Here is a 23,420-nt window from a genome sequence, read left to right on the forward strand (position 1 = left end):
GAGGCAGGATAAGTATATACATAATGTAACAGGAAGAAAAACAAGTATATTTCTCAGTAGGAAATGTAAAGTGAGATTCTGCATATTGAAGTTTGGGAGGAAAATAGAATTTATTGGGATAAAATATGTACTAATTTCTGAGTAGTGAAGGCTAGGCAGAGTTTAGTTTAATTAGATAGATAGTTGCCTAGTCAGGTTTAGTACAGGGGCACAACCAGTGTGTTCTAAGGAAGGGTTTTAGTCTATTTTGAAGAGTGATAGGGAGGGAAGAGAGGAGAGGTCACTGGGGAGAAGATTCCAAGTTTTTCCAACAGCATTGGAGAAGAGAGATTCGCCAGCTTTGTTGTTAGGTTTAGAAATGTACAAAAGAGTTTTGTGAGAAGAACGCAGTGATTTCAGGTTTGTGTATGGAGTGATGAGGGTAGATAGACTAGGAGTGCAGGAAGGTTTATACAGAGTTTTATGGGCGATGGTTAGTTGATGGAATTTAATCAAGTTTTGTAGTTCCAGCCATCCCAGCTGCTTTATATTTAAGCAGTGGTGGGTTCTGTAAGGGTTACCTGTTGCAAGTCTAGCAATATTATTGTAGGAAGTTTCCAGTTTGCTGAGGTTATTTTTTGAAAGGTTAGTAAAAATAGCTGAGGCATAAAGGAGGGTAGAGATTAGATGAGTATGGGCTATAGTTGTTCTAGCTGTGGGAGAAAGGTATGATTTAATTCTGTAGAGGGAACCAAGTTTTTTGTTGACAGTTTTTATTGTGTTGTTGATATGGATGTCAAAGCTCAAGTTGTTATCAATGGTGATTCCCAGTAGTTTGGTAGAAGTGTCAGGTGATATGATGGTGCCGTTAGTGGATATAACTGAGAAATCAAGTGGAGAGGACTTGTGGGTGGGGTTAAAGAGGAGGAGTTTAGTTTTTGGGGTTCAGAAGAAGACAACATTGTGTAAACCATAGTTCAACTGTGTTAAATACTTTCTGGGTATGAGAGAGAAGTTCAGATGTGGATTTGGCTGAGCATATAAGTGTCGAGTCATCAGCATATTGTATGCATGTGGCTTGGGGGATGGCTAGATGAAGGTCATTAATAAATATTGAGAAGAGGAGAGGTCCAAGTATAGACCCTTGAGGGACACCCAGTGAAACTGGTTGGAGGGTAGAAAGAGTCTTATGCCAAATAACTGCCTGTTGTCTTTTATCTAGGTAGGACTGGAACCATTTTATAGAAGGTGCATCAAATGATAGTGATTCTAGTATGTTGAGGAGAATCTGATGATTGACCATGTTGAATGCTTTGGACAGGTCAATGAATAGTGCCGAGGATAGGTTATTAAGCTTACGATTTTTGTTAATATAATCTGTAAAGGAAAGGAGGGCAGTGGTAGTACTATGTGAAGGTCTGAAACCATGTTGACAGCTGGAAAGTAAGTTATTTTGTGTTAAGTGGTCAAGTAATTGCCTATGGATACATTTCTCCATGATATTTGCTAGAGGGGAGAGAAGGGCAATAGGACGGTAGTTGGAGAGCTCATTAGAGTTTCCGCCTTTGTGGAGAGGGATAATATGAGAGACTTTCCATAGGCTAGGTATGTGACCTTCGGTAATTGTCCTATTGATCAGAATGGAAACAGGGAAAGCTATGGATTTGGCTGATAGCTGTAGAAAATCAGCAGGTAGTTGATCTGCAGAGGGAAAGCATGGTTTTAGTTTTTGTATGAGGGTTTGGATGTAAGTAGTTGGGACAGGTTGTAAATGAAAAGGAGGGGGGTGAGGTAGAGTTATAGGTGGGTATAGTGAAGCTATTGGGTGTTAGCTGACTAGCCAGTGTTTGGATAGTATTTGTAAAGAAGGTATTGAAAGTATTGGCTGTATTTATGGGGTTAGTATGGTCAGTGTCTTGAGGGTTTGGTGTGGTGGATTGACCTGGGTGGAGTAGTTGGTTAATGCTAGTCCAGAATTTTTGATGGTTGTTTTGATTAGTTTTTTGGAATTGTAGGTAGTAATTTTTTTTATCAGATAGTATAGCTTTCTTAGTGTCGTCTCTTAACTGTCTAAAGGTTTGTTGGTCAACAGGGTTTTAGTCATTCTCCATTTGGCCCAGTGTTTATTTCTAAGGTACATTTTGTCTTTGGTTGCTTTTGAAAGCCATGGGGCAGAGTTGGTTTTGACTCTAATTAATCTGGTTGGAGCATGTTGGTTAAGAATAGCCAGAAATTTAGAGTTAAAGTACTTGATGGCTTCCTCTAAAGGGAGGTATTTTAAGGGAGACCAATTGCATGTTCTTAGTTCATTTTCAAATAGCTCAGGGTTAAAGTTCTTTTTGGATCTGATATTTTTGACAGATTTAGGATTGGGAGTATGGGTTTTGTGTCTGATAATATAGGTAAGTGAGTGGTCGCTTATATCATCAGGGAGGGTTCCTGAATCATAGTTGAGAGGGTGATGGTTTATGAGAATCCAGTCTAATATGCTAGCTTTCTGGTTTGTTTTATTGATCCTGGTAGGGGATGTAATAGTTTGAGTAAAACCATGTAGGTTGATGTGGGTTGTTGGGAGGCTGCTGCAATAGCAGCTCCAGTCAATGTTTATATCTCCTAGGATTATGGTTTCTTGAGGCAAGTATTGGGAAAGGCAGCAAAGAATATTTTCCATGGTGGAAATGTTATTACTGGGTGGAAGATACATACAGATGATATAGATGGATTTGGCATTGTTAATTTGAAGTTTGGATACGAGAATTTCAGCATTTGAATCAAGAGGTATTTTACAGTTGTGGGTGATAAGCTGTAGTCCTGATTTAAATAGAATAGCTACCCCTCCACCTTTCTTGGCTACTCGGTCATGTCTTAGTATGTTATATCCAGGTGGAAGGAATTCATTGTCTTTGGTAGAAGGTTTTAACCATGTTTCTGTTAAGCAGAGGATATCAAAGGAGTATACTTCTACTAGAGCTTGTAGTTGAGGTATTTTGTTGTTTATGCTGCGTATATTAAGATGGGCTACATGGAGGGAGTTAGATGTTTTACTATGTGGATTGATTGGGTAGGGATTTTGGCTGTGGAGAGTACTAGGAGTATTTGTTGGGCCTGGGTTAGGGTGGATATCTCCATCTTTTATATGGAGTAGTACATCTATGTAGCTTGGGTTAGGGAATTTGTTGTATAGAAGTAGATTTTTCCTGAGATTGAGGGTGTAATATTTCAGATGTTGTATTCTATGATACTTTGCAAGCAGGTATTTAGGTGAAGTTGTTATGTTAGCATGGTTAAGGAAGAGTGGAATGGATGAAGCATTGGTTTCTTTGTTGGGAAAGGGATGGTCTAGATGTAGTGGATATTCATAGGAAGTAAGTATGTAGGCAAAGATTAGTGGAAGAAGTAGTAGTAGTATGGATAGAGGTAGGATAAGTAGTGGGGTATGAGGTTTATACATTGTGCAAATTTCTTATTGGATCTATGTAAAGGGTGAGGTTGGAGAAATGTGAAGGATATGGTAAGGTGGAATGGAGTGTTATTAAGGTAGATATAAGAGAAGATGAAATGTGGTGGAGTGTTATGAGAGTAGTAGTTGAAGGAAGAGGTGTGGCTAGTAATTACTAGAATAGATTGGAAGAGGAAGAGGTGTGGTTAAGTAAGTATAAAGGTAGGACCCTTGGGGTGGGTGGGAATTGGGGGTAGGGAGGGGAGCGGAGTGAGCCCACAGGGTGAACAGAGCGGATTGAAAAAGCTTCAGTTGCAATTGTAAAAAACAATCAGCAAGACTGACTCCAGAGGAGAAGTTAGACAAGATACATGTGGGAGAAGGTAGTGAGGAACTATCCTAGAAGAGGTGAGTGTGGACAGTAGAAGTAGAGGGTGAATTGCGAGGACTAAAAGGTAGTTAAGGAGCAGCAGGAGAAAATAGTGTAAGTTCTGGGCATAAGTGACAAGAAAGAGGGAAAAGCTGGGGGTGAGGAGCCCCCTAGTGGACAGATCAGGTAGTTGCAAGGCTGGTAAGAGAGGGAGTTAAAGAGCAAAACAAGAGAAGTTTGCTGGACAAAGGGAGTTTAAAGAGGGGATGGGAAAAGAGAGTGAGAGGTACAGTGGGGGGGGGGGGGTAGAGGCTGCTGGCTGTCCTAGCTCAGGACTTTCTCTAACCTGTGGTATAGGTACAATAGTAGAAAGTCTCTCTGGCAGGAATTATTCCACAAACATACTTTGCTGGTGTCCTTTGGAGAGGTATTGTAGGGTGGATTATTCAGTGAGGTGGACCTCCGATAAGTTGGAGTACTTTATTCTCCTAGAGATTAGTGCAGGTAGCACAAGATGGGCAGGTAACTTGAGGAGACAAGAGAGAGAAGGTAGGGATGAGAAACTGTGGATTCCACATAGCAAGGTAAGCTTACTCATATATTACATAGTTAATCAGCGACACATCCATAATAGTAAATTACATTTCTTGAGAACACATAATTCCGTAGAGAATGGGCTAAGCATTCACAAAAATAGTATTGGTATTTAACAAATATGTCACTTAGAACACTTGTTGACAACAATCTATTACTCTATAGTACAGTGCCCATTTGAAAGTAGCACTAAATTAAATAAAGCAACTTGAAAGTAGTACTAAATCAAATAAAGCACTAAATTTAATAAAGCAATTTGAAAGTAGTACTAAATTAAATAAAGCAATTGGACATGATTAAATATTTAACTTCAGTAATAAGTAAGACATGTTACATGTATCTACAGATGCAATGCTCGAACTACAGTAGTAGTACATCATGTAAACATAATCTTCCAAATGCAGTGTTAACACTTCCTCAGCACTAGGATGGTCTTTGGGGAAGAGTCGAGCATCAGGGTAAAAGAAAAGTAGTATTTCGTGATTATACAAAAGCCTTTTACAGGCTTTTGGGACCCATATATTAGCTAGTACCCTCAGAAAAGGTCCTCTTGATTGGGAGTGAATAAAATTGCATAGGTTGAGTCAGTTTTGCCGTACGCCAAGCTTAGAGTCAGCTTTCAGAGGCAATCAGTGCTTAATGCCGACTATTCGCTACACAAAGTCAGTACTGTAGGCTATTTAGGCCCTCTGTGTGAGCAAACACAAATAAACAATGGAGTATGTAATATACAAGTAATCCACTAATACCAGGTAAATAGCAGTACTAGTACACTAGGAAAAAAAAAAGTATTAGTGTAGGTCAAACCCCTAAAACACGCTTTGGAGACTGATGTCTCACACGCAGGGAAAGACCCGGTTTTAAGGGAGATTACCAAAGCAGTTTACATTGATATCTATAAAAGACCAAAGCCTAATATCGGCTTTCAGCTGCACGGGCGGCAGTGCTAGATTCTGAAAGGGCCCACCAAACGAGCAAGCGTAAAAAAAAAACAGTTTAGTGGATAGATTAACACAATTTCACTTCATAAGTGAAGATGATGAGCTAAATAAACTGATTGGTATAGCTCAAGTCACAATTTCTAGGCCATAAGTTAGATAAATTGATTTGGTGTAGCACAAAACACAATTTATAGGCTACGGAGGTCCCTATGAGTGTAGGGACACTCAGAGAAAAGTTCGCTTAGGTAGAAGTAAAGGGAAATAGTTAAGGACAGGTGTTGTAGTACACCAAAACCCCAATATCGGCTTACAGCTGCTCACACAGCAGGGCTACAAACATTTTAGACCCAAGAGTGCGAGCAATTTCAGATAAGCAGATATCGGCTTACAGCTGCTCATGAAGCAGGGCTACAAATTATTTAGACCCAAATGAGCGAGCAGTTTCAGATAATCAGGACTGATAATAATTAGGTAGATTTAGGAACTCCACGTGGAAGACGGAGTTCAGGAAGCCGAGCCAGGGAAATCAGTGAACTCTAACAGACAGCATTTTTAGCTTTGGAGAATAAGCGAGGGAAGAGTGTTAACAATCCTTTAACCACAGCTAGAAATAACACTTACAAATCCTTCCCAAGCAGTCTCGTAGGGCTAAAACAGTAGATACTGAAAAAACGCTAGCAGTGAAAAATCACAAGCACTCAACAGTTTGATAAAAAAAACAAGTGAAAAGATATACACTTTCAGTAATTCATTCACAGCAGCTCAAACAATCTGGTTATTTGGCACAAAACATTGCAGGCATTTTGCATAAACAGCGGCAACAATATCTTTACCTACATACCACATGGGTTAGATGCTGGGAGCGGAGCAGACAGCAGCCAAGGCTAATCCTAGTTCCTAAAGATGGCGCCCCCCTAGGCCCAGGGTTTTTATGGGAGTTCAGGATAAAGGTGGAGGGGGGAGAGCAGTAGGAGGTAATAGTAGTTGTAGATGGGAGGGGCAAGGGAGAGACAATTACCGAGAGGAAGAGGGAGAAAAAACCTTAGAGAGGAGCAATGGATACTATATAGTACAAGGTAGAGGTGCAAATAGAAAGAGGGGTAGAAAAAGGTATGGACAGAGAGAAGAAGTAAGTAGGAGGAGTAAGAGTCTGTGGAGAGGTAGTCCTGAAACAAAGGATTAGTACAGGAGAAGGCTTCAGTTGCAATTGTAAAAAACAATCAGCAAGACTGACTCCAGAGGAGAAGTTAGACAAGATACATGTGGGAGAAGGTAGTGAGGAACTATCCTAGAAGAGGTGAGTGTGGACAGTAGAAGTAGAGGGTGAATTGCGAGGACTAAAAGGTAGTTAAGGAGCAGCAGGAGAAAATAGTGTAAGTTCTGGGCATAAGTGACAAGAAAGAGGGAAAAGCTGGGGGTGAGGAGCCCCCTAGTGGACAGATCAGGTAGTTGCAAGGCTGGTAAGAGAGGGAGTTAAAGAGCAAAACAAGAGAAGGTTGCTGGACAAAGGGAGTTTAAAGAGGGGATGGGAAAAGAGAATAAGAGGTACAGTGGGGGGGGGGGGTAGAGGCTGCTGGCTGTCCTAGCTCAGGACTTTCTCTAACCTGTGGTATAGGTACAATAGTAGAAAGTCTCTCTGGCAGGAATTATTCCACAAACATACTTTGCTGGTGTCCTTTGGAGAGGTATTGTAGGGTGGATTATTCAGTGAGGTGGACCTCCGATAAGTTGGAGTACTTTATTCTCCTAGAGATTAGTGCAGGTAGCACAAGATGGGCAGGTAATTTGCTGGTGTCCTTTGGAGAGGTATTGTAGGGTGCATTATTCAGTGAGGTGGACCTCCGATAAGTTGGAGTACTTTATTCTCCTAGAGATTAGTGCAGGTAGCACAAGATGGGCAGGTAATTTGCTGGTGTCCTTTGGAGAGGTATTGTAGGGTGGATTATTCAGTGAGGTGGACCTCTGATAAGTTGGAGTACTTTATTCTCCTAGAGATTAGTGCAGGTAGCACAAGATGGGCAGGTAATTTGCTGGTGTCCTTTGGAGAGGTATTGTAGGGTGCATTATTCAGTGAGGTGGACCTCCGATAAGTTGGAGTACTTTATTCTCCTAGAGATTAGTGCAGGTAGCACAAGATGGGCAGGTAATTTGCTGGTGTCCTTTGGAGAGGTATTGTAGGGTGCATTATTCAGTGAGGTGGACCTCCGATAAGTTGGAGTACTTTATTCTCCTAGAGATTAGTGCAGGTAGCACAAGATGGGCAGGTAATTTGCTGGTGTCCTTTGGAGAGGTATTGTAGGGTGGATTATTCAGTGAGGTGGACCTCCGATAAGTTGGAGTACTTTATTCTCCTAGAGATTAGTGCAGGTAGCACAAGATGGGCAGGTAATTTGCTGGTGTCCTTTGGAGAGGTATTGTAGGGTGGATTATTCAGTGAGGTGGACCTCCGATAAGTTGGAGTACTTTATTCTCCTAGAGATTAGTGCAGGTAGCACAAGATGGGCAGGTAATTTGCTGGTGTCCTTTGGAGAGGTATTGTAGGGTGGATTATTCAGTGAGGTGGACCTCCGATAAGTTGGAGTACTTTATTCTCCTAGAGATTAGTGCAGGTAGCACAAGATGGGCAGGTAATTTGCTGGTGTCCTTTGGAGAGGTATTGTAGGGTGGATTATTCAGTGAGGTGGACCTCCGATAAGTTGGAGTACTTTATTCTCCTAGAGATTAGTGCAGGTAGCACAAGATGGGCAGGTAACAGATGGGTTAGATGCTGGGAGCGGAGCAGACAGCAGACAGGGCTAATCCTAGTTCCATATATTTATAATACATAATAAAAGAACAAGACAATACTCAGAAAACAAACACAGTTACTTCAGAGTTCAAACTCACTGGAAATATTTTAAAACAACATTGAAGGGCAGTCTCATATAAATACAGAAAACATCTAAACTAATCTTTATTATATTTCTATCTATATCTGAGAGAGACACTATGCCCTAAGTCTTACTGATAACATGCAGGCAGAAGTGCTGATGATGAATGTTTCCAGGTCAAAGACAAAATACAAAAAGCATAGTCTCTCTCTGAGAGAGTTCTTAAATTAATAATAAACATTATTGCTGGGTTATCTGGGATGACATCACTCTTGGTCACCTGACTTCAGTTCCCAGGCTAAACAGATAGTAACATAATTTTAACATCTCTGTGTGAGAAGTACATATCTCTCAGATGTTTGCAGAACTTGGAAGGCATAAAACAATAAAGCACTTTTACATTTGAAACCTAGTAATTATTTCTGTTTCAAGACAACACAAAAACTTCTAGCTCTAGACATTGTGTCTGCTGCTGAACTGAACTGAGAGATAATACAATTGTAAAACACTTTAATTTCAACTTATTTTCTTGAAGTTTTGCAAGTTAACTCTGCATGTTCCAGCTTCTACTATTAAAACATACATTTGCACAGGCATATAGTTTATATACATTTCTGTTATTTTCCAGTAGGGGACACTGTGGACACATCCTTGAAGCTCAGTACTGTACAAACCCTGTTCAACACACACTTCTGCACCAGCAGTTTAATATACACATAACATATAGTTATTTTACATTTGTAAGACAAGCATATGAATCATTCACAGATGACATATGATTATTTACAAAATTAAGGATAGCTGTGCAGCCAGTGTCACAATTATTATTATTAACATCATTATTATTATTACCATCATCATCATTATTATTATTATTATTACAATCATACCCCTCAACAGATTCAAAGATATTAGTGTTCTATACCCTGACTGCAAAGCTTTCTAGGTCTCCCCATTGTTACCTCATACTCGAGTGGAAGCATCAACCATTTGTGTGTCGCTGTCTGAAACAATATCCAGTGCAGAATCTTCATGATGATTGATCCATCACTAATCTGCATTAATTTATGATGAATAGGCCAGTTCCATGCAAAAATAATGGAACTAAAAGCATAGATTTTTGTGCTGGCAAAGAACTCTTAGCCATATTTTTTTCAGTTTCCTTATGCAGAAGATAAGCTACTCGGAATAGTTAGCTAACAGCTGGCTCAATTCCAAAAAACTTGCTGTCAGTATAAGTAACCACTTACACTGAGAGCAGGTCTGTTGGAATATGACCCCCAGTTTAAACCTTTTTATAGAAAGGACTTGCACTGAAAACAAGTCTTTTGGAATCAGGGCAGACTTACACTGAGAGCAGCTCTTTGGGAATCTGGCTCAGTATTTGCCTAATCACACATAGAATTGTGCTATGCTTCTCCAATACATTGTTGAATTCTATCACTGTGTTTAACCTACTGCCTTTGTGAGATGGGTGGGCCAGTCATCTACTATCCTTTCTCTGAAATAATTCCTCCTTATGTTACCACTAAGCTAATTGCCTTACATTTTCAGGCTGTGCTGTATTTTTTCTTACACAGTTTTTGAGAGACAATGCAACTTGAGCTCCAAGAATTCCCTTTTTTTAAAACGTCAGGGTCACCTCCACCTCATATTCATTTTTACTTAATAATTCTATATGTGAATGTGCTTCATGTTTTTTTCTCATCTGGGGAAGACTGTGTATCCTTTTCCTGCTCTTCTCTGAACTCCCTCTATTTTGTCTATGCTGTTGCAGATTTTATCTTCAGAAATGATGTTCCTGACTCTATCAATGGACGATAATGATTTGTTGGCCCCTTAGTCTATATCTTAGAAATCTGTAAACGTTGTTTGTGTCTTTCTCACATGACATGTTTACCTATAGCTTTTTCTGATAGCACTATCATTAAGTCTCTTTCTTCTTTTATCGTTGTTGTCATTGTTACTGAGTCTTTTCCTATATTTTTCTTCTTTCTAGGTTTTCTTCTTTTCATCTTCTTTTCTTTGGTTCCCACATACATTATTCTACATTTTTGAATCACATTTAAGTTTTCATTTTGCCAGCCTTTATATCTTTGTGTAGCTGTGCCATCCTTTTTCTCACACACAACTTTGAACCCTTCTTGATAACTTGTAATGTGCCACTGCCTCAAACAAAACTTTCCAGGTGCCAAAGACTCTCACTGCAAAGTAATTTTGCCTCTAATCTGTCTTGCACTAATTATCCTACCAGCTAAAACATATCCATTCTTCCCAGTCCTTCCTGTTCAAATTACCTTCCCACCTTCTCCCAAATATTGTGATGCATCAAGTTCATACCTCCTCTGTATTCACTTTTCATGTTCACTTTTACAGTACTTCCTTCATAACACAGCCCTTCCATTCCCATCACCAGTTTGATGGCAGCATATAACACATTTTTCTCCCAGCCTAATTTATCTTCTGCTTTCTTGCAAATTGTCAAATCTTAATTTTTATAATCACATTTAAATGATGTGAAATGCTCAAATTGGCACATTACTGAAGTTGGTAGCCACAAAAAACACTTAGTATTTTACTAGGGGGTAAGTTTCCATGCATCCCTAATATTACAGAGGGAATTGTACTCCTATACAACTGCATCTTGTACACGGGCAAACCCTTGGTCGCCCTGTAAAAACAAATGTATGTATATTTGTTGGTGCTAAAATGGCACACTACCAATTCAATCAGTTTGGTTTGACAAACTTTAATTCATTCATTTGGAATTCATCTTTTCTTCTTCTGTACAGCTACCACAAGTAGACTGTTTACTTCAGAGGTGGCCTGTGTTTGTCTAATAGAATAATGTCTTCAACATCTGTAGAACTCATTGTTAGCATCACATAGGCTTTTGCCACTTGTATTTCATGTTACATAGCATGATTTAGCTTGGATGATTATTATCCCCAGATCATATTCTTGCTCTGTCCTACTTATATCCCCTTCACCACCACCAACAGGAATATGTTTTGCACGCTGTCATTCTGACTAATCAGCCATGCAGAATCTTTTCCACCATCTTCCTGGAATGATGACAAGGATAAAAATGCAACCACTTGGTACCTTCCCAGATACATGTCCATGTAAGGAGACTGCCACTGCTCACCTGCAGTACTGCAACTATTATTTCAGTTGTTAATGAGACGGTATATTGTTCTGTAACTAGATTGTGTAGCACCACCAACAATAACTCTTTTAGCAATCTGGGAGGTAGGGCATGTGGACCTTGTGTATTATGTCACTGAAAGCCTTTAGTTCTTTCTATACTTTTCTAATTACTCTTTTGTTTCACTGTTTCTCCCATAGTTTTTTTTTTTTTGCTCTTTTTTGCAACATTTCTGTCTTGTATTCATGCTGCCATGGATTCTGTGGCCTACTAATGTTCAGACATTTCAGATTCTTTCCTGCCTTCAGTGATTTGCTCACATGTAAATGTTCCAACTTGTTGCACTTATATAAACATGGACACTAGGAACTAGTTTCTAATTCTGCCTGATCTGCATTATTTTTTGAACCTCTTCTCCTTTCATTTAAGAAATCTTCATCCATTTTCTCCCATGTCCCTGTGTATTTAATGATTTATATTGCACTTTCTCCCTCTACCAACCTTGCAGCTCTTTACTACAGCTTCATGCCTGAGCTTTGCAACCTTCTCTGTGGCATGTTCTTAGGCCTTCCTTATCCTGCCTGCCACCCAACACACACACACACACACACACACACACACACACACACACACACACACACACACACATTTTCTCTTATTTCAAATTCCTTCCTTTTTTCATCTATATCCTGTTTCACCTCTGTCTTTGCCGAGCTGTTTGTTTCATCTTCTAAAACTTCCTCTTCTGATATTATAATATCATTCTCTTATTCACTCCTTCATTGCTATATTCACACAGTTCTTCAACTGATTTATGTTTATTTATTTATTTTTTTGCAGTCCTTCCATATTATTTACCACTGTGTTTCCCAACAGACTAAAATCTACTTTTCTCAGATTTCAGCTATTGTGGCATATCCTAGTATTACCCCAGGAAATAGGAAACCACAGAGTGGAATGAACTGCTAATGTCAACCAGTATCAGTTATCTCCTTCCCAGTATTAATTAGGATTCGTTCAAGGATATTTCCTAATGGTGGCAGAAGAATTTCTGCTTTTCCGTCAGCTTCTACTACTTACCAGTCCCTACTTGTTTGTCATGTCAACTTGTCCCATTTCAGTATCGGAGGGTAAAAGCCCAACATGAGTAAGACATGTTTTCTCTATGCTCAGCTAGTAATCTTGCTTGAGTCCAGTTTTCCTTCTCCACCTCTATCACTCCCACATTTCTTGGTCTAACTACTACAGTGAAATAACTAGGGGCCACTAACTTTCTAACACCCAGCCTTAAGGCCAGCATCTTAGTTGTTGATTACTTTCCTTCAGCATCATCATTTTCATCTACAGTGAATAAATCTATATACTGCTGACCACTACCTTTTTTCCTTCTCTCCATTCTGAATGCAGTTATCACTTAATTCAGTTTCTAGCCAGTTTTGCTTTTTCCTCTGTTACACCTGCAATTTATATGTCTCTTTATACCAGCATAATCTTCTAGTCATCCCATGTCTCCTAGCATCCATTATACACATTCTTGTACAGCAGTTCTCTTGCATAACATCAGCCATCAGCAAAAGACTTACTTTTCCTTCCAGAACTTCTGTAATATCAGTTAAAATGAGAATGAAAAAGATTGGCGCCATTAAAACACATGAAGTACCCGATAGTAACCAGCCATTCCTTCATCTGGATAAAATCCTTTTAACATTATTCCTACTGCCTAACAAATATTTTATGCTACCATTCTTTTTCTGCATACAAACTAATTCTCTATTTTATTCTGCAGTCTGCTGTCTGATACCTGCATATACACCTTCCTACAGCCTAAATTAGTCATGGCCACATTCCCTTTCTCATTTAATAGCCTGACTGTATTGCTGAACAGCTTTGTTATATTCTTTTGTCATGACATTTCTCCCCTGTATTCATGCTGTCGTGAATTCTGTGCCTTACTGGTTTCAAGACAATTTAAGTTCTTTCCTGCCTTCACTGGATTACTCATATGAAATATTATAGCAATAACCCACGCCTGGGTGTGGGTAATGCTGGATTTACCCACGGTTGGCGTGGTTTGGTCATGAGGGTGAAGCCCGAGTGGCCAAACAAAGCCAACCGTGGGTAAATCCAGCATTACCCACCCAGAAGTGGGTTATTGCTATTATACAATGACATTATTTAAGAAAAAAAAATAATTACTTTTCTTAAATAATGGCATTGTATAATGCCTCCTTGATGCCCTTCCGCAGCTGTCTGGTATTCTGCGGCAGTTCTGATGTACTGCGCATGCATATGCCTATGCAGTACATCAAAACTGTGGGCAAAAGCAATGGAGAAAGCAAGATCTCCGTTGCTTTTTACAAACTGTTTCGCTATGTTAAATGGGTTTAACATAGCGAGATAGCTTTAAAAAAAGCAACGGAGAATCTCTGTTGCTTTTTTTAAAGCTGTCTCGGTATGTTAAACCCATTTAACATAGCAAGACAGTTTTGAAAAAGCAACGGAGAAAGCAAGATCTCCGTTGCTTTTTACAAACTGTCTCGCTATGTTAATGGAGTTTAACATAGCGAGACAGCTTTAAAAAAGCAACGGAGAATCTCTGTTACTTTTTTTAAAGCTGTCTCGCTATGTTAAACTCGTTTAACATAGCGAAACAGTGTGAAAAAAGTCCAGGCAACTGGACCTTTTTCCATTACTATAACTCTGATTTACAACGTGCACACTGACCAATCAGCGTGTACGTTTTTAAATATTAATGGGGGGCAGTTGTGTAATACTTTTGTTTGTGAATAGGGAGCCCTGTAATCTAACAGATGAACATATTCTTGTAAAAAAAAAACATTGAAAACATTATTGCAAAATTATAAAATACTTTACTAACAGTCTTCAGTCTGTATTATTTCATTTTCTTTTGTCTGGGCTAACATTTCATCATGCTGTTCGATTTAAAAGCATAGCCGACAACATTCCTTGATTTTATATCAAAACTATGCTCTGTTACTATTATAATTTGTGATTTATATTACAATAGTGAAGAATTAAAATAATTAAGCAGCATTACTAATTATAGTTTCATTTATTTTTTATTGTGTTCTCTATAAAATGCATTTTTAACAAGATTTCTCTTTCAACAATTTTCAGAAGTAATAATACAAATAAAATGAGTCCTTTATTTTGGGCCTTTACTCTGATTTTAGAATGAGCAGGTTGAAAATATGTGTTATCCAGCAGCTCCCTTAACTGATGTTCAACCCAAACAATATCTGATCCACTATAAACAATTGAGTGTCATTTAACTGATGTGATTACTCGAAACTAAAAGGTGTATAAGTCCTTGGGAGGTCAAAATTCAAAACAGTTACACTCCGCAGGCCACAAAAAACACAAAAAACTTTTTTCCCAAGCAGCAAGCCCCCTGCACTCATTGACAATTGACATGAGAACAGAGTAAGGCCCCACACCTCTGAACTTTATATAAACTAACTTTGAGGTCCCTAAAACTTAGAAAAAATAGAAAAAAAAGCATAACACTCACCTCTCTCTCTCTCTCTCTCTCTCTCTCTCTGTTTTTATGAATCCGGTGAATCACAAACAAAGATACAATTTGCAATCTAGCCAAAACTAACAACTGGAAACATACAATGTTCTTGCTTTGATGTTTCAAGATCTGTCAAAAGAGGACATGACTAGAGCATAGATTTCCATACCTGTCATGACATCATCTTTAGTGCTTGCAGTACCCCGAGCACTAATATGGTACAAAACGTGCACAAAAGTGGTTGATTTGAAATGTGCTGCAGATGTCTGGCTTGTTATAATTTGAACAGATCTCCTTTGAAAGATGTCTTCTAACAGCAGCGGGGACATACCCAGCTCATTCTGCCACTTCATTAAGCCTTTTGTAGACAGTGCTGTTTCTCTACAAAATGGTACCAGAACATTCCAAAACTTTGATAGTTACCAGACACCACAGTTTGTGCATACAGTTAACAAAAAAAACTCCATTTTAATCTCTTTTAAAGCATTACGTCACTGTGAAAATGCTGATTTATTTGTCAGCACTTTAAATAATTGGATATTTCTAATAACCCACAGCTGACATTACTGAAACTAAATATTTAATTTCGCTGTGCAGCATAAAATCTTCTGTTTCATTCCATCATGCATGTGCTACTACCTTCACTTTTTAACAATGGTAAAACTTCAGAGTGGAACTGCTTTACTGATGGCATATAAATTGTTTATGATGTCATACAACATTGATTATTTATGCATGCATAGGATTATAAACAGAGAGGGTAATACTGTTGTAGATAAACTACACTGACCATTTCTTAAAATGCAATAAAGCAATTAGATAAACTGCACTGACCATTTCTTAAAATGCAATAAAGCAATTCACTGAGGGCCCTGTCTGAGCTAATAGATCTTTCCAGGTGGTAGAATCCCTGAGTTTATCCATGCTTCAAGGATGTCTGATGCCAACTATTATTTAACTATAACACTCTCCATGTATTATCTCATTGCTTATCTGTAATTGTCCAAACATGCTCGTTTCTGCAAACACAGAAATGGATGTTTCTAAAAATGTTGAAAGTTATTTTGAACACACTATATTATCCATGAGAAGCAGGGAGATTTTTTACATGGCCATAAGTTAGTGGTAGTAACATTTTCTGAAATGTCCATTTCCTTGTATTTCGGGAACAATAATCTCCCCCAAAATGGCACGATTTATAATTATAGTCAGCTAGGATATTAATATTTTGAATTTGAGTTCAGAACATATCACATTCATTGATAAGTAGTGTCTGTTCAGTATTTTTTGACACAATCTTTAAAAGACATATTACTGGGACTGGTGACTGCCATATCAAAAAAAAAAAACATACTGTAGATACAATGAGCCAAGGGATGTTTTTTTTTTCATAAGCATCAGCAAAGAAAATGTGGTAATAAACTACCTCTAAAACCATTTATCACATTTCTGTCAAATCTAGCATGCATCTGTCTCATGTAACATTGTACAAAAACATGCACGTCTAATAGCTTTAGGTTCGCAAGTTACTACTGCTCTTCAGAGCAAACTGGTTATGCTTATCAAATGTGTAACTGCAACACATAACACATAATTCTCTCTCTTTTACATTCATAGGTTCATAGGTGTGTACTAGGTTAATGGCCCTTGAGTCTTTACAAGCCTAGCCCATAGGATTATCCTGGCATCGTGCCTCCTGACCTTATTTTCCAGTGCCTCTGTCGAGTTGAGCCACTCGAGTTATCCCTGGCATAAATTTTCTATTTCCTATCCACTCATCAAGATTTCTCTTGAAGAGGGCTAGTGAGGTGCTCTGTTTGACATGTATGGGAAGTCTATTCCATAGCATGGGCAGTCTCTGGGTTATGAATCTGTCCCTCCAGCATGTTCTGTTGATTGTGGTAATGAGGATGGGGTCTCTGGAGCATGTGGTGTGGAGGGATTGGGATTTCTTTAGATGTAGCATTTCTAACAGAGCTGGGTCAGACATTGCTTTATAAGTCAAGCAGAGATCGCCTCTAAGTAGATGATATGAGACAGAGAATAGTTGGAGTTTTTTGAGTCTGTCTATAAAGGACAAGTGTTTAAGGCCTAGGATCCTCTTTGTGAGGTACTCTTGTGGCCTCTCCAGTTGTTTCAGGTGTCTAGTGAGGTACATGCCAAATGGGGCATTGTACTCGATTGGCCTAATGAGGGAAGAGTAGAGGGAGACAATGACCTCTTTCTTCTGGGATACAAAACCCTTAGTAATGAGATGTGCCACAGAGAAGGACTTTCTGACCACAGTGGCAGCATGGTGGTCAAAAGAGAGGTTGCTGTCAACCTGTGTTCCCAGATCTCTTATAACGCCTTCTGTATTCAGTGGACTACCACCGATGTGGCAGTTCATGGGAACTGGGCTTTTCCCAAAAGGGATAACAACACATTTTTGGCACTGAGCTTAAGGCCATGGCTCTGACACCAGTTGTTGGTCTCAGTAAGGCCTTTCTATAAGATGTCAACATCACTTGGGGACTTAATAATGGCTCCCAACTTGCAATCATCTGCAAACTTTGTCAGCCAGAGTCCCTTCGTGTTGGACTGGACTTCTGAGAAGTAGATACCAAACAGGAGAGGACCCAGGACTGATTCCTGTGGGACTTCACTTGTGAATGATCAGCAGTCTGACTTGGAGTCAGCTACTTTCACACTGTGGGTTCTATCTGTGAGCCAGTTTCCAACCCATCTAGTGATATAGGGGTTGATGCCTAGCTCAGTGAGTTTTTCTATGATTCCTGAGTGGGAAATAGTATCAAAGGCCTTGGCCAGATCAAGGTAGGCTGTATGAAGCACCTTGCCTTCATCCACAGCTCTGGTGACTGACTGAAAGAAGTCGACCAAATTGAGCAGGCGTGATCTACCCTTCAAAAAACCAAACTGTGTGAGATCCAGAGTTTGGAGATTCCCTATATCCTTGTTTATTAGGTCCATGATAATGTGTTCCATAGCTTCGCATATCAGACTTGTCAGGCTAATGGGGCGATAGTTCCCAGGGTCTGTAGTTCCTCCTCCTTTGTGAAGAGGGATGACTATAGCAATGCACCATTCAATAGGGACAAAGCCTGAGGTGAGGCTGTGATTGAACAGGGCACACAGGTGAAGTGCCAGTTCACTCTGTAGTTCATATAGGACCCAGCCAGGGATATTGTCAGGTCCCATAAAAGCTGTATTCTTGGCCTTGGACAGTGCTGTTTTAACCTGTGCAGCAGTAATACTGGGTGCCTGGCAATCTACTGGTATTGTGATTGGTCCTTTGGGGGGGGGGAGTTGGCACTGAATCTTTTGGCCAGTATATTGGCAATACCTGTTGACTTGGTATAGGAGGTACCATTGTGCAGTAGCTCAGAGCAAATCTGGGTATTGCCATGGAGGTTCTTTACATAACTATAGAAGGCCTTATGATTGTCTTTACTATCTGCTGCAATTCTGATTTCATAGCTAGCTTTAGAGGATTTGATGAGGGATCTCAACTTTTTGTTGAGGCTGATAAGGGAGTTTTTCCAGTCTTGGGGCTTCACTTTATTCCACATCAGTTTCCTCCTTCTGTTGTAGAGTTTATTTATGGCAGAGGACCACCAGATTGGCTTTCTTTTTTTGGAGGATAATTCCATTGGGTACAGTGAGATCCATGCATTTGTGTACATGTTCGTACAGTGCACTGGTGTATGATATGGCAGTCATGCAACTATTCTCCATTTGCATGGGTGCCATGAAGTTAGCCACCTCTGTTCTTAGGAGCCCAAAGTTATCTTTGGAGAAGTTTTTCATGGTGGTTACCTTTGCAGGGGTGGGGTTGGGATGTGGATTTCCAAGGTGATTTGTTTGTGGTCAGATCTAACCAGGGAGGAGTTGACTATTGGTGTAGCACAATGGTTGCCCATGTTAGTAATGACCAGGTCAAAGATGTTGCTACCTCTAGTGGGGGTAAGAATGAGCCAGTCCAGGGCATTGGAATTAATGAATTCCAGGAAACATTGGGCAAATGTATTGGTAAATGAGTAGTTTTCCCAGTTAATGGAGGGATAGATGAAGTTGCCCAGTATGAGAGTATTAGGGTGGACCCTAATATTCTCCAGGGTGCTTAGGAACATGGAGTGAGTGTCTTGGGACATGATTGGGGACCTATAACAGGCTATGACCTGAATCGCTGTCTTACCCAATGTCAGCTGCACCTGAAGTATCTCTGATGGATTATGTTGAGCTACCAGTCTGGAGGTGTGCACATCCTTTATGAATATGGAAACACCACCACCTTTGGAACTTCGGTCCAAGTTCAGTAGTGCAGGGGTGTTTTCTGCTGCCTTGAACCAGGTCTCTGTTAAAGCATAAATGTCGATGTTTTCCATTTTAAGGAGTGCTTCGAGTGAGTGCATTTTGAGATTTAGACTTCTAGCGTTTAGCAGCATGACCCTCAGACTGCATTTGTTTGTAGCTGTTACGGTTGTAATTTGGTCTTTAGATCATTGCCTACAAAACACACTATAGGGGTTGCAAGAGCCGTGGCAAATATCCAGAAAGCCAAGGGTGACAGATGCAGGCCATCTCTGGCAAAGCATCAAGGTCTGTCAATCATGTCATCCCAAGCAGACAAATACTGGATCCCCTTAGAATGACACCAGAAACTTAGCCAATTGTTGAAATCAATCATTTTCTGCTTGTACTGTGGTATCATTCTGAGTGATGGTAGGATGCTGCTAGTGGCTAGTGGTAGGATGCTGCTAGCTAGCGCTAGTATTGTACCCACCTGGATTACATAATCCGAGAGCTCCTCCATGTCTCTTTTCATGTAGTCCAGGGAGGTACATCTCACGTCATTCACACCCACATGTACAATGACAGAGTCATATTTGCACCTGTTGTTGAGAGACCTGAGTGCGTGCATTATATGGTTGTTCCTGGCACCTGACAGGCAGCTGACTGTTGCTTTCTCATTATTTAACCTAATAAGTGGGACATCAGTGTGCCTTGCTATTGAGTCACCTATGACTAGTGTGCTGGGCATGCTGTTTTGCCTTAGGGCCTTTAGTTGAGTGGCACACTATTTAGGAGAGTTATGTGTCTCATGATTAGTGTTGTGTTGTGGTGGTAGATTGCGTTTTTTTCCTTGAAGGTTTCTGCTGTTTGGGTAGATTTTTCTTGAGAGCCTCCGCAAAGATGGGTGTGTGTTTTGTGTTTTTATGTGAAGGCAGTGCTGGTGTGTGTTCTGGAGGTCTATGTGTTCCATGTGGTGTGGTGCAAGTGTTGACCTTCTCCTCTTGACCAGCTATTCCGGTCTTGGCTGGAGAGTGCATGGCTTCCAATTTGGATATATAAGTGCTTCTCTCACAAGTCTGAGTATTGGGAGGTAAGAGGTGAGGATTGTCGGTGTACATCAGGCAGTTGTTACATTGCCTCAGGATGTCCAAGTTCACCAGGTTAATAGGAGAAAGCACAGGGAACTGACCTTTAGACATGCTTGGAGGGGTGGGCATTAATAATAAGTACTGGAGCTGTTTCCTTGCAGAACGTTTAGTGCCGGTAGCACTTTTGTGTGCTACAATAATTGCTATAAGAATTCTGGTATGGTAAAGTGCTAGACTAATAAGCTAGTAAAAGTGCAGGAGAGGGAGAACTAGCAAATCTAAGGGAAAAACTGAAGAGCAGACTTTGACACCTATCAGAAGCTTACAAACAGTACTGGATACAGCAAATCTGTATCTGGACTAGACTAGTTACAGGAAAGGCGGGAAACAAGTGCAATGCAGGCTTTTAAGCCAGAAAGTTAAAAGAGATGGAAAAACTGCCCAAACTGCCAATAAACTGCAAATTCTGGGCCAGAACCACTCCTCTTTGGGTAGATAGGCTACCTAGTGCTTACCACTCCCACTGATAAGTTAGAAGGCTTTCCTCCAACACAGAAAGGCTAGGGGGGCTCAGAAGCTTACATACAATCTGGGATACAGCAAATCTGTATCGGGACTAGACTAGTTACAGGAAAGGCGGGAAAAGCTCAATCACGGGCTTTTAGACCAGAAAATTGGAGGAAATGGAAACAACTGCCCAAATGGCCAATAAACTGCAATTTCTGGGCCAGAAACTGCTCTTTTTGTGGTAGAAAGGTTACCTAGTGCTTACCACTCCCACTGACAAGCTAGAAGGCTTCCCTCCGACACAGAGAGGCTTGGGGGCCTCAGAAGCTTACAAACTGTCTTGGATACAGCAAATCTGTATCTGGACTAGTCTGGTTATAGGAAAAGTAGGAAACAAGCGCAAATGTGGGCTTTTAAACCAGAAAGCTGAAGGAGATGGAAAAAGTGCTCAAATGGCCTATAAACTACAATTTCTGGGCCAGAAACTGCTCTTTTTGTGGTAGAAAGGCTACCTAGTGCTTACCACTCCAACTGATAAGCTGGAAGGCTTCTCTCAACACAGAAAGGCTTGGGGGGCTCAGAAACTTATAAACAGTCCTGGATACAGCAAAACTGTATCTGGACTAGACTAGTTACAGGATAGGTGGGAAGCAAGCACAAATGCAGGCTTTTAGACCAGAAAGTTGAAAGAGATGGAAAAACTGCCCAAACAGCCAATAAACTGCAATTTCTGGTTCAGAAACCACTCTTGTGGTAGATAGGCTACCGAGTGCTTATCACTCTCACTGATAAGCTAGGAGGCGTCCCTCCAACACAGAAAGGCTTGGGGGGCTCAGAAGCTTACAAACAGTCCTGGATACAGCAGGATACCTCACTAAAAGAATCACAGGCCTAAAGCAGATGCCCTATGCTGACTGCCTTAAAAAACTCCAGCTATACTCTGTCGCATATCGTCTACTCCAAGGTGATCTCTGCTTAACAGACAAGGCCATGTCAAACCCAGAGCAGTTGGACATGCTACACTTAAAGAAATCTCAATCCCTCAGAGCCACATGCTCCAGGGATCTAAACCTTGTCACCACAATAAACAAAACATGCTGGAGAGATAGGTTCCTGACCCAGAGACTCCCCAGACTCTGGAATAGACTGCACATACATGTCAAGCAGAGCACCTCGTTGGCCCTCTTCAAAGGGAACCTTGATGATTGGATGGGAGAAAGGAAATTCACCCCAGGGATCATGTCAGTCATCCTGCTAGAAAAGGGTCCAGGGAAGTTAATAGTGTGGGAAGAAATAGCCAGGGAATTGTTATGGCTAGGGTTGTATAGGCCCTAGGGCCGATAGCCTAGTACCAACCTATGAACCTATAAATCTGTAACTAGACTAGTTACAAGTAAGGTAGGAAACAGTTTTGTTACAGAAAAGCAGCTAAAACAGCACTAAAACAATTCAAGTGCAGTGCAAGCTGGCACACTTGAGTGTGTAGCAATATTAAAGCAATTTATTCAAAATGTATTCTGAACTGAATTTAATTATTGTTTAATTCAACCCTGAACAGTTAAAAAGTGCCAAAAAATATACTTATCAGCTGAGAAGCACACTCAGTCAGCACACAAAGTAAAGTGGAAAGGGAGAAAGGAGAAGATAATTCAAGGTTAAGGGCCTAAGTGTGTTGGCCTACTCAAATGTTTTCTCTATATTAGGTAGAATGAGCTAATGACACTAGACTGGGATAGAGCTGGGATAGAGTTGAACAGATGGGACTGATAGGAGTGTCTGAAATCAAAATGATCTCACTGTACTCAGTTGAGTGAGCAAATGAGATGGACCCAGGAGGAGCATTCAAATGCAAATTTACAGGAAAGGCGGGCAATTCCAAAGCCACCAAGATTAATACCACAGCAAGAACAGGGAGGGAGGGCAGGAAACTAACTGCAGAAAGATAGAGGGATCACAATATTCAGTGAAGCAAATAAATACAGAGAAAAATAAAATGCAGTACTATCTTATAACACTGCAAGTTTGTACTCATCTCAACTTGTAATAAAGTTTAGGTGCGCCATTGCCAAGAAATACATTTATGCTTTGGTGTGTGCCGTTTCAAATCTGTAAGTATAGTTATGTTATCAAGCTAGAAAATGTGTTTCTATACTTTCTCATTTACCATACTTATGACATCATGGTCAGTGAGCGTGAGTGTGTGTGTGTGTGTGTGTGTGTGTGTGTGTGTGTGTGTGTGTGTGTGTGTGTGTGTGTGTGTGTGTGTGTGTGTATGTGTAGTACATTATTGCAATTTTATTCGGTTTTCCTTTCAAAATTCTTTTCATCAACATTCTATTTCATCAAGAAAACATAACATAGCTTGAAGCTGTACGACTGCAGTGTAGGCTATATTTTTTAAGTAGATGCAGTACCTCTTACCTGGAGGTATGGGGTGCTTGCCCCTATATCACTCCCGACTGTCATTTTTTAACATCCGGCTTTTGGTAAAATAAAGCAGGGATGAAATGAACTTCAGCTTCATGCATCATGTCCTCTATTTACATTTGCATTTCACAGCCTGTTCAACAGGCAGGAATGGACAATTGCAGGAGGTGTCATTTAGTACTATGCACTGCTCTGGCAGATCATCTCATTACACTGAATTAGATAATAC

This window comes from Protopterus annectens, chromosome 13.part0, assembly GCF_019279795.1.
Source record: "Protopterus annectens isolate FY-2018-M chromosome 13.part0, PAN1.0, whole genome shotgun sequence".
In the NCBI taxonomy this organism is placed as follows: Eukaryota; Metazoa; Chordata; order Ceratodontiformes; family Protopteridae; genus Protopterus; species Protopterus annectens.